At 43.6% G+C, this 20994-nt stretch overlaps 2 long non-coding RNA genes across 2 annotated transcripts in view; both read left to right on the top strand.

Annotated features, from left to right (window-relative positions):
• Window positions 1-20994, top strand: part of LOC135215100 (uncharacterized) — a 281968-nt gene that overhangs the window by 70867 nt on the left and 190107 nt on the right. The gene's annotated exons all lie outside the window — the stretch shown is intronic.
• On the top strand, window positions 7728-8323 carry LOC135215159 (uncharacterized). Its single transcript, XR_010314604.1, has 3 exons — window positions 7728-7852; window positions 7995-8081; window positions 8207-8323. It is a non-coding gene; the product is annotated as an uncharacterized LOC135215159 (long non-coding RNA).

Raw genomic sequence — 20994 nt, 5'->3', positions numbered from 1 at the left:
TTGACGTAGTCTACAAGTCTATTTCTTGTACGAGTCTGCGAATGACGAATGAGAGCTCTTCCGAATCTTGTCAATAAGAGCTTATTCGCTTACGCAATATCAAGTTAATGAGATGTTTGTCATGAGAACTAACCCATTTACGACAAAGAGATATTTTGTCAATGAGGGGATACCCACTTACTTGACAAAACGATAGTATATTGTCAATGGGGTGGGGGGAAAGTCACTGAATTGACAAAACGTAATCCAGGAAGTCGAGCATTTTATTTTTCCGATTCCCGTCTCAAACGAGGAAGGGGCAAGAATCCTGTTAAGAGACAGGGCTTACGGCAGGTAGAACGACGATGTTCAATTCGGCAGCGTAGTCCCGACTAGAAACTAACAAAATCTATCATCTGAAAAACCCTTTCAGATGGGCTAAAAAGCTTGCAAAATTATCCTGGGAAGAGGAAGAAACTCTCCAACCAGCTTCCTCTCCCGTATCACAATTAATGCCTGCTAAAGCTTAAAATTTATTGGCAGAATGGCAAAGGAAGTCCTGTCTTGCGCTTTCCTGAAGAGCGTCCTTTTGATGAGTGCCTTTGCAAGAATCCTACTGAACGTCGCCGAGAGTCCTGACATGCAGGACGTCGAGCCTTTACATAACCCGTAACTGCCTTATCGCAAAGTCTTGACTGCGGTAGAGAAAACGAGATCTTCCCTTGAGCTTTCCTTAACTCCATCCACCTTTGCGAAAAGCAATATAATATTGACAGAGACCTCTTGAATTCACGAAACCCGAGGTCTTGCTGGGTTTCGAAGACGAAGTTGTCTGTTCACTTTAAGCTTCCTCCGAAGCACTGCTTACTTCACATTCTTGAGGCTCAAATCTTAAACAAGAGCTTGAAGAGTTCAACAGAAACGTTCAGCCAGGAGACAAACTGGCGTGCGCTGGCGCGCGCTCGGCGTCCACTTGCGCGCGCCTGGCGTCCATCCGAGCGTCCCGTTCAAGCCGAGCGTCAAAAGAAGCGTGCAGAAAAGCGTCACGCTCCTGACAGGCGTCAAAACAAGCGAGAGAAACTGCCTTCTTTTTCATATTTCTCGGTGGAAAGACGTACACGTGATCAGGCGACGTTCGCCTTCTTACTTCTCACTGAAACGCAGAACGAGAGAGAGAGGGGACGTGAAGCGTCCTCTTCTATAAAGCTTCTATTTAGAGGGCGCGAGTCCTTCCGAGAGCTCCAACCCCTGCACGGGGAGGACGCCTCGGAGGACGAGAAGCAATCCTTCGAGATCCGTGCACGTGCACGATCTTCCGCAGCCTGGGAAGCGTCAACAGGTCCTACCGAAGGGACGCCAGATCGATGTGGGTTCCCCGTAACCCTCCTTCGGCTTTCGACATGCCCTCTCCCTGGTCCTGGGAGTCCGACAGAGGTCCAGGCCTAGAGGCGTTATGGGGCGGATCTGACGTTCCCTCCTGACGAGAGAGGACGTGAAGCGTCCTGTTCTCTAAAGCTTCTTAGAGGGCGCGAGTCCTTCCGAGAGCTCCAACCCTTGCGCGGGGAGGACGCCTCGAGGACGAGAAGCAATCCTTCAGGATTTGTGCACGTGCACGAACTTTGGCAGTCTGGGGATTTTCATCAGAAACTGCCGAAGGCACGCCAAATCGGTGGGGGTTCCTCGTAACCCTCCTTCGGCTTTCGACATGCCGTCTCCCTGTGGTCCTGGGAGTCCGACAGAGGTCTAGACCTAGAGGCGTTATAAGGCCGATCTGACGCACCCTCTACTACACAAGGGGCACTGTCACTGCACTTAGCCACTTCACTATTGCTCTCTAAAGCAAGCACTTTCAATTCTAAGTTACAAATCGAAAGAGTATAAGAGAAAGGGCAATAACCTCTACAGACACTGTTTTAGGGCCCGAAGGCAACATTACAGGGTTAGGAGTAACAATAACATAAGTAGCACTCTTCACAACAATGAAGGAGAGCGATCACCTCTCGCAGACATATTCATAACCCGTAGGCCATACTATAGGGTTAGGCAAAATAAAGACTACAGGAAGGTTAGCAGGTTCACTACCCTGACTTTTGTTTACTGATTAATTGCGTACATACAAATCATACTTTTTCCTTACGGAATTAGACATTTTACTGATTAATTGCTGTACATTACGAATCCATACGTCTTCCTTACGGAATAGACAAAGTCTCACACTCCTTACATGACAAATCTCAACAAAGAAGCAAGACCCATACCCCTTGTGCATACCAAGTGCGGATCTACCGAAGCTTTCGGTAGCCACACCCTATCTTTGCAGACAACCCCCTCTGAAACTAGCCTAACTAGATTCAGATATCTTATGCAAAAATGAATCAAATTCAAATCAATTTAAGATAGCGTATGCCTAGCCACAAATCCAAGTAAATAAATCAAAAGACAATTAGGATACTTAGCGGCAATGAAGTTTCCAAAATCCTAAGACGGAGGTACTGAAAACAAGTGTTTTCAGCACCGGCGACAGAAAAATTATGAATAGAAAATGGGAATGGTTCCTGATACCCGCCTCCCAGTGGCGGGAATGGGTACTAACCACCTGGCCGACCACTGCGTGTGTCGGAAGTTTTTTAAATTCTGTCGGACTTCAGAAAATACAGCTATATATATATCTATCTGACAGGTAAGTTTCATGAACAAAATGATGTTTTTATAATATAACAAGGTTTTAATTATACTTACCCAGTAATTACATAGCTATACTTTCTGTTATTCGCAGCAGTGTAGATTCATATTTCGCGGTAGCGACACCGATAAGTGTGAAGGTGACACAGTCTCGCCCCCTAGCGAAAAGGTTAGGAACAACACAGCCAATTAGCTCATTCCAGTTATGCTTATGTCCATCAGCAGGGAGAAGGAAGGGCTCTGATCTTGTAATTATTGGGTAAGTATAATTAAAACCTTGTTTTATTATAAAAAACTCATTTTTAATTATGCACCTTACCCAGTAATTACAAAGCTGACTCCCACTTTGACAGGAGGTGGGATAAATGGACATACTCTACTCTAAAACATTAACCCTTAATGGACGGACTGATCCTCAGGAGTAGTAATAACTACGCCATCGATTTAGAAAGAATCTGGCGGGAGAGGTGCCAATACTTTTATACCCCATAAATTCACTTATGGCAACTCTTATACTGAATAAGATCACGAGTGTGGGCGGGCATCTCAGGACTTAAGTAGTGTTTGTGACATGAAGGTAGAATGTTCTACATCTCTCTCTCACGATGTCTTTTTGTAAATTTCCTCATAAATATACCAAGGGGTTGCTGTTGTTTTCTGTTCTCATCTTTTACAATAGTATATTGGTTGTAAAATAATTTTACATATATGTAAAACTGCAAAGAAATATTAGAAAAAAAAAAGTAAATAAAATGTTACTGAATCTTCATTCTCGGTAATTTACGTAAATATTTTTCAACAAATACACAAAGAATTTGTTACTGCTTTTATTTCTTATCTGATTTGATATGTGTGAGCAGTAATCATAATTTTACAAAATAAAATAAATTTATTTATTAGAAAAAACAATATAAGTTACTAAAATTCCCAATTGTCTTGTAAATAGTCATTTTCAACTTCTTTCACCATGTACATCTGCATATCTTCCTCTTTCCATTGATGTTTTTTTTTTTTGTAAATTGGCCAACCTCAAAGTTTACCCGGTCTGAGTAGCTGCATATCAATATTTTTAGTACCCGTCCAGTAAGGGTTAAGTCATGTAATGAATTAGAAATAGATAAGCTGCTGGCATTGAAACAATGCTTGTCATTCCTTGTTAGTTATAAGAGCTTGCAGTAGAGACTGCCTCTGGTTGGTGCTCAACTTAACCTGTAGTGGCGCAGCAGTAAAGCCGAGGGTCGCCTCTAATTGAGGGGGAGCCTTGTATCAAGGATGATTCCAACTGCTCACAAGGACTACAATTTGCCCTTGCCCTGGGCACAGTACCATAACGAAAACAACCAGATTATGTCACCTACACTGAAGTAAATACAGGCGGTCCCCGGGTTACGACGGTTCCGAGGTTACGACGCTTTTTCTTAAATATTCAATGGAAAAATCCGTCCTGGGTTACGACGCTTGTTCTGAGGTTACGACGCTGACGCTTCCGACGCTCCGAGTTAACGAACGCTTTTAAAAAATGCATGCTATGATAAAAATCCTTTATAGTTTAGCACAGTATATAATAAAAATATGTTTTTGGTTACATTACAACAAAAATTTTGAGGTTATAATGATTTTCGACACTTTTTATGTTGTATTTTTTAAATTTTTTTAGTGACGCCTCATATACGGAACTAGTTTCCGAGAAAATGAATACACTAGCTTGGGATGCGCAGTTTAAAACAGTCCAAAAGCGCAAATAGTGAAAAAATCATTGCTTGTTTCCAGTACATAATTAAAAACACTAAGTTTCTGGTTAGATTACAACGCAAATTCCAAGGTTACGTTGTTTTTTTATGCTTTTTAACGATACCTCATATGCAGAACTAGTTTCTGAGCGGAGGCGCATAAATTAATTTACGCTATTAAACTGCATGGTAAATTGACCAAACGACCTCGAACGGTCGAGGACGCTAAGCGTAACAATACCAAACAACGCCACCTCAATCGCGTGCTTGCCTGCATTTCACTAGGTTATGTGGTGAGACGTTGCTGTTTTTCAATGCTTTTTTCGCGCATTTACTATGGCTCCTAAACACCAGAGTACTTCCTCCGATGATAGTTCATCCAAGAAGAGGAAGGTCATCACCATGGAGGTAAAATATGACGTGGTCAAGCGTTCGGAGAAGGGAGAAACTAACACCGAGATAGGTCATGCTTTAGGGTTAAGCAGGACGACCGTGGTAACCACTGTGAAGGACAAGGAACCTATTCTGAAGCACGTTAAGGATGCTGCACCGATGAAGTCAACGGTGATTAACGAGAAGCAACGTAGCCAGTGCATTGTTGAAATGGAGAAATTGCTCATGAAATGGCTGGAGGATCAGAACCAGCGACGTGTTCCGGTGAGCTTAAGTGTGATCCAGGAGAAGGCTAGAGCGCTGCATGAGGCAGTAGTGAAAAAGTTTGGAGAAGGCAGTGCTGGTGGTGAATTTTCCGCGAGTAGAGGTTGGTTTAACCGTTTTAAAGCTCGTGCAAATTTGCATAATGTGAAGCTGCAAGGTGAAGCTGCTAGTGCTGATAGCGAAACAGCAGAAAGTTTTCCAGGTGGTTTGGCCGAGATAATTAAGGATGGTGGTTACACGGCTGACCAAGTCTTTAATGTGGATGAGACTGGATTATTTTGGAAAAGAATGCCAAATCGAACGTATCTTTCCAAGGAGGAGAAGTCAGCACCTGGCCATAAAGCTGGTAAGGAGCGACTGACTTTGCTGTTTGGGGCCAATGCAAGTGGCGATTTGAAACTTAAGCCCTTGCTGGTGTATTTGGCCGAGAATCCCAGGGCTTTCAAGGGCATTTTCAAGAGTCAACTCCGTGATTTGGAAATTAAACAAGAAGGCTTGGGTTACCTTGATGGTCTTCGAAGATTGGTTCAATGACCATTTCGTGCCAGCAGTGGAACAGTATTTGACTTCGAAGGGTCTGCCTTTTAAGGCCCTTTTAGTCCTGGACAATGCCCCTCGTCACCCTTCAAATTTGAGCGACATCACACCTAATGTGAAGGTGGTGTACCTCCACCCAATACCACATCGCTGATACAGCCAATGGACCAGGGAGTAATTGCTAATTTCAAGGCTTACTACCTTAAAAGGACCATACGTTTTGCTTTGAGGGCCATAGAAGCTAACAAGGAGTTGACACTGAAGCAATTCTGGAAGGGCTACAACATTGCTGATGCAGTGAAGAACATTGCAAGTGCTTGGGACGAGGTGAAGACGACCACTTTAAATGGGGCCTGGAAGAAACTGTGTCCACAGTTTGTGCACAGTTTTGAAGGCTTTGACCAGGCAGAAGACGTCGAGACTGTGACGAGGAAGATCGTAGGCTAAGCAAGAGGCTGAAACTAGATCTTGAACCTGATGATGTAACAGAGCTGCTGGCATCCTATGGAGAGGAATTGTCAGCAGAGGACCTGCTCGAGCTGGAGCAACAAATGATTGAGGAGGAGGAGGCGGCACCAGAGCCAAAAGCCAGGTCATTAACTGTGAAAGGCTTGTCAGAGGGTTTTACTCATCTGGAGAGAGCCTTGACTTCTTTTGAGGCAGAAGACCCTAACGTTGCCAGGTTTGACAAAATAAAACGTGGAATTATGGACTTGGTAACTTTCTACAAGGAGACCCTGAAGGAGAAGCAGACGAAGAGAAGTGTGCAGTCCAGGCTTGACACTTTCTTTCACAAGTCTCCAGTACCACCACCTCCCACTCCTAGTCCTGGTAAGGAATTCTGAACTGTTTTACTAATTTATGTGTTTACATAGTATATAAAATGTGTTAATTTTTAATGTAACACTATACTAAATGTTAGAGTAAATTGTAACTTCATTACGTAATTTTCATCATTTGTAATTTTATTGCAGAAGTGGTGACAGTTCCAGATCCCCCTGTACTACCTGTGACAGTTCCAGATCCCCCTGTACTACCTGGACCCTCAGTAGCAGCCCGTCCACTTGTACTACTATCAGGTAAGCAATTTCATTTTTCTCCTTTTCATGTTGGAAATTGTTTACACCCTACTACATTATGGCATACATACACTACTACATAGTGGTACAATGTGTTTGATGTTGCATAACTTTTTTTTTTTTTTTTTTTCATTCCAGACACCTTTGATAGTGACAGCAACCCAGATGACCCTGAGCCTTTCCATGGTTTCGATGGCTCGCCCTATTCATCAGGTAAGGAATCCTTAACAAATGTGTATAAAATGTTTTATAAATTGCTAATAGAAATTTTATTAAAAGTGTACATACATATGCTACAGTTACATCCACCTTACATTTATGTACCCCATCATTCTTTCCAGATCTAGATGTTCCCTCATCAGAGCCCAAATCAGTTGATACGAGTAGTATCACCTCTCCAACTCCTTCAGGTAAAAGAATTCTTCATTTTTTATATTGTATTACTACATATGTCAAACAGTAATAGCATGTGCAGTAGTTACATCATTCTTTCCAGATCTAGATGTTCCCTCATCAGAGCCCAAATCAGTTGATACGAGTAGTATCACCTCTCCAACTCCTTCAGGTAAAAGAACTCTTCATTTTTTATATTGTATTACTACATATGTCAAACAGTAATAACATGTGCAGTAGTTACAGTAGTACATACATACTCTATCATTTATATTTTTTATCATTCCAGACTGCCAAGCACCTGCCCATCCCACTCCATAGCCCAGCCACCCACTCTCATCTACCATATGCCCATCCCAGTAAGCAAGCCAACCACTAGAATTTGGTAAGGACATTTTTTTTATCAATGTTTTATTATTTACATATGTAATAACCATGTTATGTATGTAACATACATACTAATCATATGTACATTATCATTCCAGACTGACATGCCTTGTGACTTACATAAACCAGACCTCTACATAACCTACATGTCTTCATTTTGTTGAAGGTAAGGAATTCTCAGTTGTTTTTAATGTGTGCATACAGTAAATTGTTAATTATGGAACAATAAATTTTGTACACTTAAGTGGTTACATACTGTCCTTTAATATTAATTCTTCATTCCAGACTGCCCATCATCCTAGCCTGTTATCTGTGATAAAGCACACTGAAGTTAGGTATGGAATGCTCTACACCTCCATCTCCATCTCCCACAACCTAGGTAACAGCTTTGAGACTCACTAAAAGTTGGTAAGTTATGTAAGGAATTTCTAAATTAAGTTTTATACTACATGTTATATCTGATATTAAACCACTGTAAGGTGCATATTACTGTATGTAACTTACTAGGCATAGAGGACTTACTGACATAATTATTTTTTGTACATTCCAGAATCCCAGAACCCCCTGAATGATGTAGGCTATGGGGCCACATAAGACTTTGTCCAGGGTTACATAGCACGACAACTTTAAACTAAAAGTAAGGAATTAATTAACATACATTAACTCTTTTAGTACTCTTGATATATCTACAGTAATTAACATATTGCATTCACGACTTTCTGTAGTATATTTTGTACTAATTTTGTTACTTTTTCCTTCCAGAACCAACATTTTTCACACAACTCCAGGTTGTTACTACACATTACAAGTGTCATCAAGGGATAACTACAAGTAGAAGCACCATTTTTGGATGGAAAAAACTCCCTTCAGGAAAGTATATGTATCAAATGTAACAAAATGTAGTAGTGTAACAAAGTATGAACAGTAAGGTTTTTACATACAGTATGTACATACGCACATAACTTTTTTTATTGGAATCTCCTTCTCTCTTTTTTTATTAGGAATTCTTCCAACCGAAGTTTGATTACATGGTTATAAACCACTGTTTATGATTTATTTGGTTATTACTGTATGTAACCTTACTAACATACATGACTTAACTTAGATAACTTTTTGGTACATTCCAGAATCCCAGAACCCCCTGAATGATGTAGGCTATGGGGCCACATAAAACTTTGTCCAGGGTTACATGCATAGCACAACAACTTTAAACTACTACAGTACTAAAAGTAAGGAATTATACATAGTAATTAACATACATTAAGTAAGTTTTATACTATTTAAAAAAAAAAGTGACCAAGATCTCTCACATGGGATAAGTGATCAAGGTCTCTCTCATGGAATTAACTGGTAACTTTGCAAGGTTGGTAAAATCTCCACTCCCTGCTGAACAGAGGGTGTAGACCAATCATTTACAACATGCATACCAGTAGTACTACACTGATATTAAACCACTGTATGGTGCATATTACTGTATGTAACTTACTATGCATAGAGGACTTTCTGACAAAATTATTTTTTGTACATTCCAGAATCCCAGAACCCCCTGAATGATGTAGGCTATGGGGCCACATAAGACTTTGTCCAGGGTTACATAGCACGACAACTTTAAACTAAAAGTAAGGAATTAATTAACATACATTAACTGAGTTTTATTGTACATGTTATATCTGATATTAAACCACTGTATGGTGCATATACTGTATGTAACTTACTCTGCAAAGAGGACTTACTGACATACTAATTATTTTTTGTACATTCCAGAATCCCAGAACCCCCTGAATTTGTGCAATTTTTAACAGTGATAGTTTTAAAAAATCATTAGTTTTTAAAGAGTGGTCTAAACACATTTTCTGTGTTTAGACCTTTTGTTTTATTCCTAATACTATACGTATTTGTATATAACTTAATTTTATCGCAATATTTTGTATATGGCTCTACAGCTGAAATAAAGAATTTGAATTTGAATTTGAATGATGTTTTATGGGCCCACATAAAACTTTGTCCAGGGTTACATAGCACAACAACTTTAACTAAAAGTAAGGAATTAATTCACATCATTTAACTCTTTACTCTTGATATAACTCAAAGTAAGGAATTATAAACTAAAAGTAAGGAATTAATTAACAAACATTAACTCTTTTACTCTTGATATCTATAATTTTCATAGCATTCAGGACTTTGTGTAGTACTATTTTGTACTATAATTGTTATACTTTTACCTTCCAGAACTACCAGACTGGGATTTTAGTGTACTCCAGGATGTACTACCAAAGGATTACTTCAAGATTTTGCATAGTGTATAGTGTATAAATTAACCTAAGGATTACTTCAAGAATTTGCATAGTGTATTAGTGTATATAAACTCAACTAAGGACTTGGTGCTTCAAGAATGTGCATTTATAGTGTCACAAGTTTACTATTAATAAAAATTATATAGCTTCAAGAACCATCCTTTGGCATTGAAATAACCACACTACACATCATGCAATACTTGCATGTCACACAGGTAAGGTCTCTAACTTTTTATTAGTTTAAGGCATATTTCCAAGTGTCGTTCCGGCTTACGACGATTTTCGGGTTACGACGCGTCTCAAGAACGGAAACCCCGTCGTAACCCGGGGACTGCCGTACCACAATCCATCCACTAGAAGTGTCGGGTGCTCTGGGTATATTGTATCCTCTTGGCTCCCTAAACTTCAATCCTTCACTACCGGGTGAAGGTTCAGAGAATAGGAGGGAATCCTATGCTTTCTTCCTTGATACCATACCAGTAATTAAAATTTTCAAGGTACTACTGCCTAAATTTTAACACTTAAAAAATTCTCTTACGCTATGGGAAATGACGAATGATCATAATACCAGTAGGTCGAATGCAAAATGGATGTAGGAGATATATATCTCTTGAAAGCTAATGACGTAGAGGTTGTACTTAATGTCATTAGTTTTGCTAAAAAGGTGTAAATGAGTCTAAGAAGATAAAAGACCATTAGGGTAAATGGCAAGACGTCCTAATCTGAGGAAGAGACTCATAAATACATACTTGATTACTTAAGGCAATTATTAACCGACAACTTGCGCATAGCAGAAGCCTAGTAAGTAAAACTTATATGCATAAGTATTAGACCTATTTGAATGGAGTTACATTCAAGGATTATTCCAGGAGAATACAAATATCCAGCTTGATGATAATTTGAATTAACCAACAAAGGAAAAGACTCATATCCTGCTCGAAGGCTACGAATGCATTCCGGTGGTTGTGTAACTACCAAAATCCAGTGATATAACCGGTAAACAAGAACAAGCTGCTGTAAGCACTTGATGTTTAGTCAAGCGCGGCAGGAAACTTAAATGAAGTTCTTTGTTAAGTTGTCCCTACTATAGCGGATCGGGGACAGCACTGTATACCTTACACTGAACAATCGAAGTGCTACCCACGAAATTTGAATTAGGCTGCCATATGTTGGAAACTATAGCTATATAAAGCTATATATTTACTGGGTAAGTCTCATATACAAAACTGGTGAATAACTGCTGCCGACACCAGATGTTTATACCAGGAGTCGCAGAAACGGAATGAGCCAATTGGCTATGTCATTCCTAACCTTCTTGCTAGGGAGCAAGAATGTGTCACCTACACACATATCGGTGTCACTAGGTATTGCAAAATTTGAATCTATACTGCTGCGAATAAAAGATACTACAGCTATGTAATAACTGGGTAAGTTGCATAATCAAAAACTATATTTCAAAGTAAATCTTACATCTTCTGGCTTAAAATATACGTAAGTACTGTATGACCTAGTTACGTATCCAATAAGTTTTAAGTCATGCACCTTTTCTTTCACATACTTACTATTCAAACCATCCAGTTTTTTTTCAAATGGGAAACAATTGTATGTAAAATCATGAGAGAGAGAGAGAGAGAGAGAGAGAGAGAGAGAGAGAGAGAGAGAGAGAGAGAGAGAGAGAGAGAGAGAGAGAGATATGAACTTTTAAAAAATTTATACACTAGTACAACATGCATGAACATTAAATAAAATATCACAATTTGTCGTAAATTGTATTTTTCCTAACTATACAAACCTGAGGTCCTTTAACATATGGAATATAATCAGTGGTCAGCCCTGAACCTGGTTTGTAAGCCTTAAACAAGGAGGTTCGGTAGTTAACTGCTTGTCCGGTAGTCGGGTGTCCCGCCCAGCTGGGAGGTGAAGCTTCACTTTGCTTTAGAGATATTAGATTATAAAATTTTGGCTCATAGCCAACGCACTTTGCTTTAGACCCAGGAACAGAGTGAGGGGTGGCATGAGGTGGGACTATGTGTAAAGGACCTCAGGTTTGTATAGTTAGGAAAAATACAATTTACGACAAATTGTGATTTGTTTCGACACATAATACAAACCCTCGTTCCTTTAACATATGGAAGACTCACTTATTGGTGGGTGGAATCTGAGTCTTAAGGGGGCCGGCCGGCTAATGCCATTCTTTAAGGACAGGACTTTGATATTCATACCACTTAATAAGGTGACTTGGGACATCTCCAAACCGCATATGATTTTTGCCTCTGACCTTCGGTTTTGTGAAGCCAGGGCGATTTATCCTGAAAATAACCATTTTTCAAATTCTATCTCCTCCCTTGATATTTAATATTAAGACCTGAGATTACTACCCTATATAGACCTGATGTAGACCTCCAATCAAATGAGGAGTTTTTTCTAAAAGTCATTTTTTGCTAGATATGAATTTTTCATTATGGTAAAAAAATAAACCCTATAAATTAGGAAAACAAAATTTATATAAAAAAAAAGACAAAAAACAAAAATTGGAAAAAAGGGCTTCATTTGATTGTTCTATAACACCTTTCTGAGTTATATATCAAATTCCAATGTTATAGCTTTAAAACTAAGTGAGAAGATAGATTTTGAAGGTCAATAACTATAGTTTTGAGATACGGGCATTCAGTTTTTCTTCGTATTTTTATAACGACAATGTTAATAAATAATGATTATTATGAATGTATATTTCTTTTTTGTGTATTAATAAACCAAAACTATTTTATTTATAATAATTTAATCATAAATGATGATCCCTTTGCTCATATATCGTAGCTCTCTCTCTCTCCTTCACTAACTCGGCTTATTATAGCGAATTTTCTTCTTCTGTATGTTACCTAGATGATTTCCTAGTATTTTCCGTCTTGGCATGATGAAATTCTTGCCGAAACAAAAATAAACAAACGTAAATGCAAGAGAATGTCAAGAGGTGAAATTCGAAGTTGTACTCTCTTTTTACAAAGACAATGTTAATAAATCATGATAATTATGATTTTCATATTCCTTTTTGGGTATTAATAAACCAAAACTATGTTATTCATCATAAATTAAGATCCCTTTGTTCAAAGATCGTAGCCTGAGGGACAGTGTGAAGTGTGCTTCAGGCAAGATGGGCGCGTTTACTTACTACACAACCCTCCCTCTCTCTCTTCACTAACTACGCTAATATCGCATATATTATGATATTCTGTAATCATAATAAAGCAAATTTTCTTCATCTTTATGTTAGCGAGATGTTTTCCTTGTCTTTTCCTCATTGGCATGATGAAATTCTTGCCGAAACATAGATAAGCATATGTAAAATGCAAGCGAATGTCAAAGGTGAAACTGGAACGTGTAGTCTACTTGAAGTCTGTGCTCCTACTGATCATGGTTGAACTCCCCTCTGCTCTGCGACCCACGGAATCTCTACAGATGCCATTTCTCACAATTTCTTTGACAATAATTATCAAAATTTACGATAACAGAAGAAATATTGCATTTTCTTGTACGGATGAATGTTTTAGGCTTATTGAGTTATGTTTACTAATTACCCTGTAACTACAAAAGTAAGAGGAATTTTGATGAAATATTTCGTATACATATTCTCAATTGCCATATGAAGCTCCATGAATTTTTTCATGACTGCATTTTTTGCCCTATACCACCATATATAGGGGTTCCGGCCGGCGTCCTTAAGAACAGACTGGTGTTCGTCCGACCTTGGTTCCCTCCCTGGTCGTAAGAGCAAAGAGAGGGATCCTAGCCTCTGCCCAGCTGATCGGGGTGTACACATCAGGATCAGTGGTCAGACCTCTGGACCAAATTCATAAGAGGGAGGCAAGTGTGCCTCTTATGAATAGCAAGCAAGAACTAGTTCCTACTTCAAGAGACAAATATAAGGTCATGGGTTTGTCTCTTGTTGGGATCCACTCCCCCCCCTTGTTAGGGGAGTGGTGGATAACCGCTCCTAACACTACTGAAATGGACAGGACGGAGCTCAGTCGAGTAGCTTACCTGCATCCGCCTCCTGTCCAACGTAGTGACGACCACAGCCCTATGCCCACAGGTAGAGAGAAAGGGGGAGGAAGAGAAGCCAGTCAAACTCTCATTCGCTCGCCCAATCACGCAGTCACACAAGGATGCAATGTTGTTCTGTCCGCTCCGGAGCTGGGTAAGCTACACAATTTGTTGAGCAGCCACCATGGGTCCCAAGGAAAAGGTGTCCAAGGACCTGTGGGCGATATCCTGAAGATAGAAAGATGTGAAGGTGGTCTGGTTGGCCCAAAACCCCTGCCTTCAGCACCTGTGCCACGGAGAAGTTCTTGTGGAACGCAAGGGTTGAACCAATACCTCTGACTTCGTGAGCTCTCGGAAGAAGGGTACCGGTGTCGTCACTCCTATCTGAAGCGTATGCCTTCCTGATCACCTCTCAAAGCCAGAAAGAAAGTGTTCTTGGACACCTCCTTCTTGGTAACCCCAGTGCTAACGAAGAGGCGTAGACACTCAGGCCTGAGGTGACGAGTTCTCTTCAGATAGTGCCGTAGCACCCTTACAGGACAAAGCAGCATCTCATTCGCATCATCGTCGGTGAAGTCCTTCAAGGAGGGGATCGTGAATGACTCAAACCAGTCATCAGAGACTGAAGGGTTGTGTCTTCGCTACGAAATCCGGGATGAAATAGAGCGTTACAGATCCCCATCCCCTAGTGCGCTTAACATCGAAGGAAAGACCATGAAGTTCCCCTACTCTCTTCGCCAATGCCAGGACCAGCAGAAAGACGGTCTTGAGGGTCAGATCCCTGTCTGAAGACTCCCGGAGCGGCTCGAAGGGTCTTCAAGTCAAACTCCTACGGACGAGAGTCACATCCCACCCTGGGGGGGCCTGAGTTCCTGGGGGGGCTAGACCTCTCGAAGCTCTTCATCAGGAGGGAGATCTCCATGGAGGTGGAAATGTCCACTCCCCGCAGCTTAAGGACTAGGGCCAGGGCAGCTCTGTAGCCTTTCACTGTGGAGACGGAGAGGAGCTTCTCTCGGCGAAGGAAGACGAGGAAATCCGCTACCTGCTGAAGAGTGGCTCTGAGAGGAGAGAGACCCCGTCCACGACACCAACCACAGAAGATCGGTGGTACCGTTCCATGTGTGGCTAGCACAGGAGGTTGTGCCAGTGGGGAATCTCTCCTGGTGCTTCGGCGAGAGGAGCCACCAGGTCCAGATACCAAACAGCCCGAAGCCATTTGGGTACCACCAAAATCATCCGAAGATTCGCGGTGACCAGCACCCTGCTGATCACCTTGCGAATCAGACAGAACGTGGGAAAGGCGTACACAAAGAGATTGTCCCACGGATGTTGAAGAGCGTCCTCTGCAACTGCCCATGGGTCCGGCACAACTGAATAGAAAACCTCAAGTTTTCTGTTGTGCCGGGTGGCGAACAGATCCACGACTGGACACCCCCACAGGTTGAAGAGCCTTTCCGCCATGTCTGGGTGAAGGGACCATTCGGTCCCTATCACCTGATTCCAACGGCTGAGCTTGTCTGCCACTACATTCCTCTTGCCTGGAATGTATCGGGCTGACAGCTCTACCAAGTGAGCTACCGCCCACTCGTGCACCTGCATCATTAACTGGTGCAACAGGAGAGACACTAGGCCCCTGTTTGTTGACGTATGCCACTAACGTGGTGTTGTTGCTCATCAACACCAGTCTCATCACCCGTTCCTGGAGCTTTTGGAGAGCAAGGAAGTTTGAGTCATCGCCCCTACTCTGAAGAAAAAACAAAATCTACTTGATGTCACTCAGACGAGAAAGGGAAAAGGAACCACAATGCTTGCGTATCACAGTTGCAAGATCTAACATACAACTGTTCGCCGTCCTATACCATTATAAATGGTGGACAGCAGACAGTTATATATGTAGGCTCAGAGGACGGGAGCACCGATCCTTCTCTGAGGTCATTGTGCTGACGAATCAGCGTGATGACCTCAACGAAAGACCTCTGGATCTCCAGAGTGACTGCGTCCTGAGGTGATGGACTGTCAAATCCATCCATAGAGAACGCCTCCCGAGACCCTCCTCCTTCCACAGGAGGAACCACAACAGACCCCTCCTGGTCTCCAACCACTTGGCCGTATGATCTGGTCAGTCCTAAGACCGTGCCAGGCTCACAGGCCCTCGTGGAGGGACCGCAAGAAGCGCACTCCTCACGGTCGCTCCTCCCGGTGTAGCCCGAGGAGGTTGAAGGGATAGGAGAGGAAGACCTGATGCTCGCTCCCGGCCCCCCCCCCGGCCAGAACCGGTGCACTGGGGGGGGGGCTACAGGCAATTGCTAACCCGCGGTGACGATCGAGCTGCAGGCTAGTCACGCGGTCTCCCTGGGGAGACCACTGGACCGAGAACGGTAACAACAGTCCCAAACATCAGGGGAGCTGCTACCAGTCGCCCTATCCCTCCAGTCCGGGTGGGAGCAACGGTCAGGGGACCGGCAGAGTCCACTGTCGCGGTGGGAGCGTGGCCTGTCCTCACAGCGCGTCACGGTGCCTGGACCAGCCGAAGCTGGTCCTGACGACTGAGGGGACCTCACCCTCGCCTCAACCCGAGTACAGTCTGGGGGGACCGTCGCATCAACCCTGGGAACCGGTGGATCGCCATGAGAGCAATTGCTGGCCTGGCGGGAGTCGCCTGAGCGACTGTCACTAGTCTTACGCTCCGTGCCTGGGTCCTGGCAGCGAGCTGGCTCGGCTGCCTTGACCATGGCTGCGCGGTCATCCACGGGCGACCGTACACTCGGTACCTCTCGTGAACGAGCGGCCGAGACGGTACCTGGCTCCAAGGTAGAACCCCTAGCACCAGGCGAGGAGGTGCTGGTGTTAGCCGATACCCCTCCGGTCCCCGTCTTCTTCTTCCTAGTGGAAAGAGAGACGGGCCTCGTTCCCGAAGGAACAGGAGGACCAGCGGAAGCTCCAACTATCCCACCGGAGTGGGACAGATCCTTAGAGGTCTGTGAGCGAGACTTTGGGGGGGGGGGAGGCAACCTTCTTTTTCCTTGGCTGTGGGGCCTTGATAGTCGAAGGGGAAGAGGCGGCTGAAAACAACGACGATGAAGATGATGACACCTTCCTCTTCTTCCTCATCTTCTTAGTCAGCTTCCTCAGGACCACCGTCAGGTCCTCCATCCAGGACAGAGCTGAAGCAATTGCCGAAGCAACAGGGTCCAGCTGCACCTGTCCAGGGACCTGCGGTGGGGGCAGCAACACCACAGGCTGGAGCGACAACGGCAGGAACTGGTGGCGGTGCAGGAGCCAGCATCATCCCTGGTACTGGAGGCAGGTCAAGCGGGGAGCTCTTGGGACACTGAAAGTAAGGTGCTGGGACGAGAGCAGTGAAACCAGGCGGCAGGGTGACCTCCCTCCTTGGCGGACCCGGCAGCGGAGCCTGGACTGCAGCCGTCAGGGTAACCGTAGCCATGTGCTGCGTATACACCAGGTGGGGAGGAGCAGCGTAACCTGGCATCGACACTGTTGTTGTGGTCGACGTCTCTGGTCCATGGGTGACCGGCCTGGATCCACCTGCTGCTGGGTGGTAAAGCAGCCCCTGAATGTTCGGTGTCCTCTGGAGCCCAAGTGAGTACCAGACCTGTCGGAGATTGTCACCCGCAACATGCACACCTGAGGAAGGAAAGGTCAGGTAAATGGGGGGGGGGGGGGGGGGGGGGGGAAATCTCCCACCCAGAGCGAACAGAAGACCCCGAATACAGCTGGATGCTGAGGTGCCGCGCGCCCTCCTCCACACTCGACTGGTCAAGTGAGGAGAAGGACTGCGACACAACCCCTGAAGGAGAAGGAGCCATACCCCGGAGCTGAGACGGAGGAAGGAAAGAGGAAGACGTCCGTAACCAGAGGAATTGCTGGAGAACCCTCCGATGACTCCTTGTCCGGCTTATGCGCCTTCTTCCTCCCCTCATAACGCTCCCACTGTTCCCCCGACCACAATACACATAAATCACAGGGCTCGGTGCGAGAGCATTCACGCCCTCGACAACGAGTACACAAATCACGAGGGTCTACCTCTGCAAGAGACCTAATGGCCCCACACTTATGGCCCTCCACACCAGGGTACAATCTTTGGCTGATTGGGGAGTGGGGGGTCTCTCTCTCTCTCTCTACAGCTCGTGAGAATCCATCACACAATTCATGAGCAATAACAACAATATCAACAAATACAAAGTACTCACAAGTTTCCACCACAAGCACTCAGTAAGAGTGAAAGTTGAGAAAAAATGCTCCTTAATGAAGTATCCAAGTATATGACAACAGCGAGCAGAGCGGCGAAGAGCACGTCTGGTTCCAAAGACGGCCGAAAGCAAAGTGAAGCTTCACCTCCCAGCACGGCGGGACACCCGACTACCGGACAAGCCATTAACTACCAAACCTCCTTGTTCAAAGCTTACGACCGGTTCCAGCTTCCGCTGATTACATTCTATATGTTAAAAGACCGAGGGTTTGTATTACGTGTCAGAACAACTATACACTAGTACAACATATGTAAATAGGGTATTCAACTGGTGATGGATAGTCCAGTGAAAGACGAAAATAGACTGCACAGCTAGGCAGAGGAGTTACATCTCCTCTGAGGGCGCCTCTTCACCTTCAGGAGGCGCTTCAGGAGGCTCAGACTAAGGCAATTTGGGAGGCACTACTTCAGGCAATTCAAGAAGTAATACTTCAGGGGTTTGGGGAGGCTTTGGGGGTCCTTCTTCACACGTGATGAACATGATGATTGGCAGCTGCTGTCATTGCTTCATGGTGGTAAGGGCTTGATTATAGGGGTAACAATGCCATATTAAAGATTTTTGAAAACTTTAAGGAGCATTCCATGTAAGGATCCCATGTCAGGCCGCCCTCCTTGAACTCCATGTCCAAGTCACCAAGGTATTGCCTAACTTGTGGAATAAAGCTCTGGGGAACCAGTACTCCATAAGGACTTTGGTGATCCAGACCTTGGGCACCTTTTCTTATTCTTGAGTGCCCCACGGTTTGCAGCCTTGTAAATGAGGCCTGGTATGAGCATAAAGACAGCCACATTCCCCTATACATTTGGAGGGTCACCCTGATGTTCTGGGCCTTAAATAAGGAGGCTTTAGATTCATCCTTTAACAAGTATGTCTGGGAAGACATCTTTTTCCAGGACAGGCAAGTCTCATCCATATTGAACACCTGTTCTGGGCAGTATCCTTTCACCTACATTATCTTCTTGAAGGTCTTGGGGTATATTGCAGCCGCCTCTTTGTCAGCTGGTGCTGCTTCCCCATGTATGGAAACAGACTATAGGTGGAACCACTTCTGGAACTAGTGAAACCATCCTTTGCTCACCTGAAAACCTTGGGGTGCTGATGACAGTCCTGGTTGAGGCTCTTCCTCTTCATCTTTTTTCAGATGCAGATTTATGAAAGCCCAAGAATTCTAATTCCCCTTCTTCATCGCCTTCCTTTTCGCTGATGCCTTCCAAAACAGTTGATAGCTACTGGTAGAGCTGTCGCACTTTCTCGTGTATGATGTTGGAGTCAGGGGGCACATTCTCCTTACAGTAGTCCTTGATCCAGTGCACGAGTGCAGATTCCATCCATGAGACCGTTTCATTTCCCACTGTCGGCACTGCTTTAGCTGTATCAAGTTCATCATGCTTACACTTTGATTTCATTTTCTTTTTTCTAAATGTATCTAACCATGCTCTCATTCACATTAAAATGGCACCCAACTGTGGCAAACCTTTTGCCCTCCTTCAACACATCAAGAACTTTCACTTCCTCATTGAGCTTCATGAGGGCCTTCTTTCTTTTAGGCTCTGCCAGAATCCTTAGAAGGTGCAGTGCACTTTTTAGGAGCCATTTTTGGCATGATTCACACGAATATCTGCTGATGCATAAAACACAGCTTCGTGATTACATCCGCATATATCAGTAACTTTCTAAGCTGTGAGGCTGATCAAGGAGAGATGAGCAATACCCCAATTTCATCTTCACGAGATGGGACTCGGGTTTCAACCAATCAACACGAGTGTACAGCCAATGAGCGACAAGGAAAATGAATGCTGCTCCTGAATTGGCTCCTTTGCAGACGACAGCCAATAGCGTGTCAAGAGTATCATTTCATCTGGGTACTGCTCTAAGAACCCGTCACGGGGTCATAAGATTTGTTTATCTGTGGAAAGTTGGCTTGGGTGAAGCATCTTTTAAGAAAAACAAATTATGTTACTGAAATTACGCTGAGTTTACATTAACTTTTTACAGGAAATTAATAAGTCTTTTCTCATCATAAAAAATGTCTGAAGTCACAAAAATATATATATTGCTTATATATGAAAATACTGCATGCCGTGGACAAAAATGAACTTTCCATTATAAAACTAATATTGTAATACTTACCTGAACACCTGAATTAGCCCTGGTCACTGACCAGCCTGAATTATATCCCCACAGATTTACCAACAAAGTGGGTAATTTTAACTGTCAACGCTACCAACCCTGCCAGTAAAATCTAGTCAAATGAGTTACCCGAGGTCCCGTTCATAACGCTGCAGCAAATACCAGTTGCTAGAGGCCAACCCCAACTGAAACATTCACTCTCAAAATGAAGTAGGGAGGAAGGTGGGAATCATTCAAATGTTCAGGCATTACAATACGTATTAGTTTTATTCAGAAAACTTTATATTGCAATACACTCCCTGAACACACAAAGTGCCTCTAAGGACAGGTTACAATCTGCGCAACAATGGGAACCGAAGAAGGAAATTACCAGCTACTCTAACGAAAGGAGGGCAAGGGCACAAACGAAGGTGCAGATGAACTGCCAAATGCTGTAGCCCCCGCAATAACCACGGTAGGCACGGTACATCTCAAACCCAGAAAGCATGAAAATGGGAACAGAAGAAGGAAGATTACCAGCTACCTTGGTGTAAGGGGAAGGCTGAGGACAAAACCGGTACTTGATACATTTCAACAATGCACAGACGAATTGCCAACTGTCTAGTACCTGCAAGAACCATGGCGGAACACAGCACGTCTAAACGCCAGTAAGGAAGAAAATACCGAGTTCAGGAAAAACTCCGCAACCACCTGTAAAGCCTCCAGACTAGCATGATCCCTGGAGAGTGCTAAGAAGACAGCCCCGCCCCCCAAATGTAAACCTTCCGTGAAACCAAAGAGGGGATGGGGGCCGCCGAAAACCCCAAATTACAGG

The sequence above is a fragment of the Macrobrachium nipponense genome, chromosome 5 (genome assembly GCF_015104395.2).
Source record: "Macrobrachium nipponense isolate FS-2020 chromosome 5, ASM1510439v2, whole genome shotgun sequence".
Taxonomy (NCBI): Eukaryota; Metazoa; Arthropoda; class Malacostraca; order Decapoda; family Palaemonidae; genus Macrobrachium; species Macrobrachium nipponense.
Note: the sequence above shows the minus strand (reverse complement) of the source record. Positions and strands in the feature narration are given on the sequence as shown.